The sequence below is a fragment of the Mus musculus genome, chromosome 2, assembly GCF_000001635.26.
Source record: "Mus musculus strain C57BL/6J chromosome 2, GRCm38.p6 C57BL/6J".
Taxonomy (NCBI): Eukaryota; Metazoa; Chordata; class Mammalia; order Rodentia; family Muridae; genus Mus; species Mus musculus.
The window spans coordinates 174,784,422-174,793,966 of record NC_000068.7 but is presented as its reverse complement, the minus strand read 5'-3'; positions in this window follow the sequence as shown (position 1 = coordinate 174,793,966).

Below are 9,545 nucleotides of genomic sequence, written 5' to 3'. Positions count from 1 at the left end.
TGAAGAAAAGAGGAGAACATTCTAGAAAGAAAACAGTCTAAGTGAAGGTCATGAGCTGGGTAGAGGTTCAAGAAACAACAAAGGAGGGACCACTGAGCTAGTCAAGAAGCTTGGTAAAATGAGACTGGGGATGGATCATGTCAGACCTTATGGCCACTCGGAAGTTTCATTCAATTTTTAGCTCAAGAGCACCCAGGAAAGAGGGCAGTCTAAGAATGGCTTCTGGTTTTTAAGCACCAACTTGGTATCAAGTGACAAAAGCAAGCCCCTCAGACTTCACCCACCATAGTGTTCTACAAAAGACCCAACAGGATGCATCTCTATTGCCACCAATTGTCTTTGAAGACTATTTACTGACAAGCCTGGGGTCCTGATCTGTTCTACATCTAGGAGCTGGGACTCAGGTCCTATGTCCCAAGGTAAATCATTTACTAACTTAAAATATGTCCCCTGCTAATGAATGCTAATGAAACAAATACTTACAATGTGGAAGGTCAGTTTGGAAACAAGACTCTGATCCCAGGGAAATCTGGATCCCAGCTGTAGGGGAATGGGCTTTAGAGTATCCCCATGGCAACAATGCCATTGACCTCTGACTCTTACAGTTCTGCTGTGACTGAGGGAGGGGCTGTCCCTTCCCACACAATGTGAATTTCCCCACTGACTAGTCTCTTCTCTCATCCATTTCTTGGACCATGAAATCAGAAGAGAAATAAAGATGTTTTGGACCTTTAGAAACCTTGAAATGACATGTGCTTGACGGAAGTGTCTGAATAAGCCTGTCAGGGAACATTTCCTATTGGTAGTCTGGAAATTGATGAAAACCACAGGTTTTATTTATTTTTAATTTTTTTTTAAGAAGCACTTCACTTAATTCAAGACAGGAATGATGTCTTAATCAAGGCTCTTGTGTTGCTAGGCACCTCTGTGGGCTTGTGGTAGGTCCTTTCTGCTTGTCATTCATTTTCTTCTCTGGGAAAAATATCTTTTGGGTTCAAAGGCTGAACATGAGACCCATGCCAATTCCTACCCTGTGGCTTCCCAGCCCAGTTCACAGATGGACATATGACCTAGTTTGATCCAATTACAGTGGAGCCAAGATTATTTAGAAGCAACCGAGGACGACGTTTTCTCCTTGCCCTTGGAATTAGAGCAATAAAAGCTAAGAATTAGTGGGTTCTCGGGTGAGTTAGACGAGGATGACCACACTGGAACTGTTAACCAGTTACAGGAGCAGAGGGTCTGAGAGGACTTTGCAAAGTGGCAAATGTCCTGTTGCATGAAACCCAACTAGGAAGCAGAGCCAAGCTTGCAGAGAAATGCGGCAGAGATGGAATGTTGCCAAGGACCAAGAAGGTTCCCTTTCTGTCCTCCTCCCAAGCCCTCTGTACTATCTCTGCCACATGCATGGATTCCTTGTTTCTCCCAGCCTCTGAAGCTACTCCCGCTCAGTGTGCAATGCAGAAGGGAATGAGCTAACTCACGACTCTACTTTTAAACTCCAAGGAGACAGATAATTGAAATATCCAACCTTGGCCCAATCAGATAAGCCAGAAGAGCAATGACATCATATACTCTATGCCCCCCCTTTAAGTGAGTATCCCTTTGTCTTTTTTGAAAAGTATTTATTTATTTATTTATTTATTTATTTATTTATGTGCATTGGTGTTTTGCCTGCATGCATATCTGTGTGAGGATGTCAGATCTTGAAGTTACAGACAGTTGTGAGCTGCCATGTGGGTGTTAGGATTTGAACCCAAGTCCTCTGGAACAGTAATCAGTGCTCTTAACTGCTGAGCCATCTCTCCATTCTCCATATAGGATATCCTTTATTACCTTAAGTTCAACCTAGGGACAGTGTGTGAAGAAGAGGGATAAATTGTTTAAAAGAGGAGTTTATGGATAACATTGAAAATATCTGATGTCCTTGGAAAAACTGGTCTATGTAATCTTGATCAGGAATAGATGTTCTAAATGAAAAAATACAAAAGGCAGAGAGAGAGAGAGAGAGAGAGAGAAGAGAGCACAAGCATGTATATGTGGAGGCTAAAGATGCTATCAGATGCCTTCCTCAATCACTTCCTAACCTTAGAATTAAAAAAAAATATGTGTGTGTGTATGTATGTGTGTGTATCTAATGATTTCTGTCAGGACACATGTACCACTACATATATGTAGATATCAAAGGGCAACTCTGTGGAGACAATTCTCTCCTTTTACTTTATGTGGTAAAGAATCACACTCAGGATCACACTCTAGGATCATACTCAGGATCATACTCTGGGATCACACTCTAAGATCACACTCTAGAATCAGACTCAGGATTACACTGAGAATCACACTCTAGGATCACACTCAAGATCACACTCAGGATAACACTCTAGGATCACACTCAAGATCACACTCAGGATCACACTCTAGGATCACACTCAAGATCACACTCAGGATCACACTCTAGGATCACACTCAGGCTCATACTCTGGGATCACACTTAGGATTATACTCTAAGGTCACACTCTAGGATCAGACTCAGGATCACACTAAGAATCACACTCTAGGATCACACTCTGGGATCACACTGAGAATCACACTCAGGATCACACTCAATATCACACTCTGGATCACACTCAGGATCACACTCAATATCACACTCTAGGATCACACTAAGGATCACACTCTAGGCTTGCACTGAGGATCACACTCAGGATCACACTCAGGTTTGCACAGCAAGCACCTCTACCTGTTGAGCCTTGTTGCAAGCACACTTTATTTTTTGAGATAGAGTCTCTCACTGAACCTGGAGCTCACCATTCAGATAGATTGTTCAGCAAGCTCCAGGGATCCTCTGTCTCTCTTCTCAGAGCTGGGATTTTATAATGCTTAGCTTCTACCTAGATGGTGGTGATCAAAATTAGAATCTCACGCTTGTGTCGCAAACACAATCAGCTATCTCACAGACCCCCCCCTTTTTTTGACAGAAGGTCATACTATAATAAGTAACTATGACTAAGCAGGGGTTTATTGTATAACCAGACTGGCCTCCAATGTGCTATACAATCAAGGTTGGCTTTGAGCATCTGCTCTTCTTGCCATCACCCAGATTCCACACAACACATGGAAGCTGGCCCACCTGACATATCGTTAGTTTTTTTTCAACCTGATATAGGCTAGAGTCATCCAGAAAGAGGAATCTCATTTGAGAGAACACCTCTGTCAGAGTGGTCTATGGAAAAGTCTACAGAGCACTGTCTTGATTAATGATTGATATGGGAGGGCCCAACTCACTGTGGGCAGTGCCACTCCTGAGCAGATGGCCCTGGTCTGTATAAGACAGTGAGCAAGCCATAGGGGGCAATCCAGGAAAGGACACTCCTCCATGGTCTCTGCTTCAGTTCCTGCTTCCAGGTTCCTGCCCTGAGTTTTTCACTGTCACTCAGTCATAACTTGGAAGTGTAAGATAAAAGAAACCCTTTCCTCCCCAAGTTGCTGTTGGTAATGGTGTTTGTCATTTACACCAGTAGAAACCTAACTAGAGCAGGAATCTGGAGCTTCGGAAGTTAGCTGCCGACCTAGACAGGCCAAATTGGCTAGTTCATTCTGAAAGGGTGCCTAGGGAGGAATCAGACTACTCCATCAGAATGCATGCATGCGTGCATGCATGCACATATGAATGCACACATGCAAGCATGCATGCACCCTACTCACTGGAGCAAACACTTCAGGTTCAATGGTGGAAAGGAACAAACACTTTCTGGTTCAATGGTGGAAAGAATCAAACACTTCCTGGTCCTATAGTTCAATTGCTGTTTCCCATATTATCAAAAACCACATGGGAGAAGGATTTCTGGCGACACTGTAGGTCAGGGAGAGGTTCTTGGCAGCTTTCAAGGGGCTGTTCTTCTTTCTTTCCTTGCTATCTAAAACTATAGTTGTTAATTCTTGGAGAATTTCATATATTTTGACCATATCCCTCCTTTACTATCTCAGAACCATCTATATCCTTCCCAACTTTGTGTTTTCTTCTTAAAAGCAAACAAAAAACCCACCAACTCCAATCTTTGCTCACACACTCCTGGGTGTGGCACATCCACTGTAGCATGACTTCTACTTATAAAACTTTATCCTAGACGCTGACAGGATGGCTCAATGGGCAGATATGCTTGCCATACAAGCCTAGGGACAGGAGAATGATCCCCGATCCCACATAAAGGTGGAAGGAAATAAATGACCCCACAAAGTTGTCCTCTGACTGCCACACAGGCACCACAGCATGTGTGCTGTAGTGTAAACTCCACACACAAATAATGAATAGAACTTTAAAGCAAAAATAAATTTTCGTCTTTCTTTAAGCCCTTCTTTAACCCCAGAGCATTTCCTCACTCTCTCCCATTACCACCTGCACTTCCTAATAATTTGTCTATTTCAACTTCCCTTTAGTGAAATCACTTTGGGGAAAATATTTCATCTTTTGAGCCTCAGGCTCAACTTATCTACAGATAACAACGACAGCAATGCATCTGTGAAACGTACAGATGTGGTTACCTTTTGATATATCAATCTTGCTGCTGGAACTATAGCTTTCAGAGAGACCTTCACATGAAGAAATGGTATTACAGGTTTAGCTATTGTAGTATTAATTGCTAAGACAAAATACTGGGAACAACTCATTGGCCACCTCTAGATACCAGTTGAATAAACCATATCATATTTACCCATTGCAAAACTAGAAAAGTCTTTTTTTTAAGTATGTCTGCTTTAAAATATATGTTTCTTTAAATATTTAAGGCACTTGCTGCTCTTGCAGAGGGACCTGAGTTCAGTTTATATTATCCAAACCTGGTAGTTCACAATTTCTTGTAACTCCAGTTCCAAGGATGTATAACACCCTTTTCTAGCCTCTGTAGATACCTGTACACACATGGTGCACATATGCACACATAGGCACAGCACTTCTACTCATAAAAGAAAAAATAAATATGTCTTACAAAAACATTTGATCTTTGTTCCCTAGTTCCTGGAAAGGGTTCCTAGATGCCCAAATATTTTCAGTTCTTTGTTTGCTAATGGAGTGACTAATGGGGCAGGGCATAAGTTTTCAATGGAGCAGGTCCTCAGAAAAACCTTGACTAGAGAGTTGTAACTTTCTCTTCTCATGCATTTACTCAATGAGATTGAGTTTAATAATCAATAATCAATAGTGACTTCAGTGGGACCCTGAAACATTGTATTCAATGGGCCGCCACGTTGGTGAGTGTATCAGGTATGCCAGAATGTTCTATACCATGCTGCCATATCTCCTTCCATCTAACTCTTGCTGTGTTCTTTCTCATGAGGCTATCTTTGCAGCCATACCACCCTGAAGTGCCCAACAGAACTGAGAGAATATGTGGAGTGCTTTTTTGTTCTTGCAGTTGTTTGGGTGACTTCAGACCAGGGTGGGTGGGATGTGCCTCATGGACCTAGGCAGAAACATGGGTGCCATGGAGACCCCACTCATGGCTGATATCTGCGGTGGACGTGACCTTGTTTTGAGATGTTAGCTTGTGGTATCAGGTGCCACTTCCAGGTAGGTAACATCAGCATTGAATTGAGTTGCTAGATACCCAGTGGCGTTGGAGAATTAGTGAAGAAAACCAGCATGCATTTGATGTTAGGAAAAAATAGGTAATCTGTGGCAGAAGAAAAACAATGTCAGGTTGTTACCTTTCCTACGGTGAGAAGCAGGATGAGGTGTTGCATTAATTTTATTAGAGAGGCATGAACAAATGTATTTTCACTCCAGAGAGGGAACTGGTGACAGACACCATTCTATCCAAGTACAGCTTGAGGACCCTTACATGGGCGAAGGGTTACTCATAGTAACACAGGTGACCCCCAAACACCTGCACTGCTGCAAAGTCCCACCTGGGGAATGGAGATAACCTCTCAGAAGCACTTACATGGTGGACTTCTTCCTTCCTGTATACACTGATGCCTTCTGTGGCTGAGTGGGAGTACAGAACATAGAGTGCCTGCGATCTCGGTAAAGCTCTCTGATGAGGTTCTATGAACAGATCTGATCTTGTGGGGGTCTCCTGTGTGGGGGTAATCACACAGCTGCTCTAATTTCAAGATTAACTATGGCTGTGTCATGCCTGGAAGACGGACTTCTCTTAACATTGGTACCTGTTACATGCTTAGATGATGAGATGGAACCAGGTCATAAAAAGGTATCTAGAGCCAGAAGTGGGGTGATGTAAGCAGAGACAGGGCGGGGCTTACAACTTCTGTGTGTAGTTTTAGAATGGTTTGGACATTGCCTCATGTAAGGGGTCTTAGCTCTTTTAGATGGCAACATTTTCACAAAAGCAGCAGCAGCAGCAATCTTAGCTCCTTGTGGTTGCCTGCACTGACTAATTCCTTATTTCACAAGGTAAGAGAGCTGAAGAGAGACCCTTGGTGGGAGCTGTTTGCCCATGGGAAAGCCAACCTCCCAGCTCCCAGCTTTTGTGGTTATCTCTTAGATCAGCCCTTAGATCATGGAATTCTAGCGAGAGACTAATGGGACTTCATGTGTGGCTGACTCCTCCCTCACACAGCACATGAGGAAACACCCTCCCCCCACCCCCAGGAACATCTGTGAATTGAATGACGGGCAGTTCCAGTATAAACATCTGCTTAGGACAACCTTGCATTTTTAAAGGGTAATTTGCATTATATTTGTGTGAATGTGTCTATGCATGGATGTAGGCACTCATACATGAGGGTGACTGTGGAGGTCAGAAGAGTGTGTCTGATCCCTTGGAGCTGAAGTTATAGGCGGCTGTCAACAAATTCACAGGCCCTCTGCAAGAGCAGCAAAGGCCTGAAACTGTTGAACCATCTCTCCAGGTCTATCGTTGGATTATTAATACTAAATTCACACTCAAGGAAAAGAACACAGACAAACGCCTCAGTGAAACTCAAGAGGTAGGTACAGAGAGAGTGGCAGAGTACCATTGTTGGGTGGCAGAGCCAAAAGTCTCCCAGAGATGGAGGGATGAGGCTCCTTTTGATTGAGAAGTCACCCAAAGTACTTATTGGCATAGACAAAATGGTACAATGTAAAAGCCCTGCCTAATCCCTTCTAATGCCGGGCATCAAGGACAATAATAAATGTATTTAAGGACACACAGAGAAAAGAAGCAACCCATGAATTAGGAATATTTGTAGGTGATTCCAGAAAAGAATGGGATAGCATCTTTTAACAACAGAACACTATCTGGTAAACTACCACACACACTGTCCAAGATGTGTGCAGGTAGAAGTTCATGACATTTAGAGTCCTGTACTGTCTCACAAGCCACTCAGTCTGCTGATTGATGTCAATCAGAAAGACAGAACATAACCAGGCCCATTCATTCACATACTGCCTATGCCTGCTGTGGGGCTCCATGGCAGAGGGATTGCAATAGTCAACCACATGACCCCAATGCTAAGGACATTTGCTATGTGAAAAGCAGTAAAGGTTGTATTAGCAGCAATTGTCCATTTTATTGGTGGTTTTTCTCATGGCTATGTCCAAATGAATACTTGATAGGAAGCAACTTAAGAGAGAACAAGTTAGTTGCTCATGGTTTATGGCTAAAGTGTACATAGTACGCCTTGACTGAGAAAGAATGTGGAGTGTTCACAGTGGTAGGGGTGTTTGCCGGAGACTTCTCACATTGCCTTAGATCAGGAAACAGAGATCAGACAGAAAGTTGGGCTGTGGAGCCTTGAGGAGCACACCTAGTAACTCACTTCTTCCGGCAAGGCTCCTCCTCCTAAGGGCTCCACTATCTCCCTAAACAGCAACGTTAACAGCGTACCAAGAAATCAAGCACACGGCCCTATGGGGGATATTTCACACTTGGACCACAACAGTTCAGTAACAAGAGAACGCAATAGTAAAATATTTAGAGTCTACATGGAAGTGTCCTGCTCCATCTGTGAAACTAGGTGTGCACATGCATAGTCATTGACTAACATCACTGTGAGGGACAGCATCACATGAGGTGAATACCTGGGACCTGATCCTAGAAGGCCAGAACTTCCATCAAAGTTCTGCCACTCAGGATGGCAGAAGGGCAGGGAGAGAGGTGGGGAGGGGAAGATAAAGGTGGAGGGGTAAGTAGTCAATTAGTGGTCATGGCCTGCCCTCCCCACCCCACAGGATTGCATCTATCAGCCCAGCTCTTGTCATGCCTTGCTACCTTGCTCTGGAGTGTTGGGAGGGTTAATGAGGTACACCCAGCAGAAGGGGCATTGTGTTCAGAGTCACAAATAGTCTTATAATTATAAGTCTTATAATTTCCCTGCATGGAATACCACTCAGACTACAACAGTTCCCAACCTTCCTGCCAACTGGTGAGGGAGAGGCAAGGTGTGATGGAAGATGTGGGCAGGGGAGGCAGAGGTGCGGTAGGGGTGCTTATAAAGCTCCAAGGGCAGGTGGCTCGAATTACATAAACTTTATATACTAAAGCTTTCACATCAGATAGTTCAGGGATTTGGAGAACTCCCAGGGGTTGGGGGCAGGTGTTGATGAGTCTGACAATACCATAAGTAATTCCATTACTTTAAGATACATTCCAAACTCAAAGGTATGCATCTCTGAGAAAGTTTTCATTTAAAACAAAAGAAAACAAAAGCCAGGAGGAGTTGGGGACAGCTCGGTGAATAATGTGTTCACTGTTTAAGCACAGGGACTTGAGTTCAGACTCCCAGTTCTCACATAGAGAGCTGTGTCACACGGAGTGGGCTCGCTGGCCAGCTAGCTTAGCCCAGTTAGGGAGACCCAAGCTCAGTGAGAGACCTTGCCTCAAAAAATAAGATGGAGGTGACTAAAGAAGACACCTGTAGTCAATCTCTGGCCCCAGGTACCTGTGTGCACATTCAGATGTTCATACATGTTTATACATGTGCTCACACACACATTAAAAATGGGGGACGGGAGCTGATGCCTTATTGTTTTGTGGGAGTTGACGACATTAAACCTTGATTGGCACGTAGGCAAGTGCTACAACTGTTTTGGAAACAAAGAAACCGAAGCTACAGTTGGTTAAAAACGAGCCCTACACAGATAGATGCTTGTAGCCAAACCGACTCTCCAGACTCAAGACCACCTGGGCAGCCCTTCAGAGGAGTGCCAATTTGGTTTGGCTTTCTGCTGCAGCCATCTTAAAATCCTTCACCTTCCTGAAATGGGGTGCTATGGATTCTGTAGCCATCCCTGTCAAATATCTCCTTGTGAATGGGTCCTCTACAACCCCTCCCTGATGCTGGAAAGCGCAGCCTATGCTGGACCAAACTGTGCACACGAAGCTCCTAGCCCTCTTGACCTGTTTGCTCCTGTGCCCTGCAGCCTCTCCAAGGGTTGAAGGATGCCAGGCCCCATCAGCGCCTCCCAGGAACACCATGTCCCTGCTGTGCACTACTGCACATCCTGCTGAATAAATTAGTACTCAACTCTCTCAATTCATCAGAGTCAAAACTCTCTAAAATGAGTTTAATTAAAACAAGAGGCTCTTGGGTTTTCTCAGATT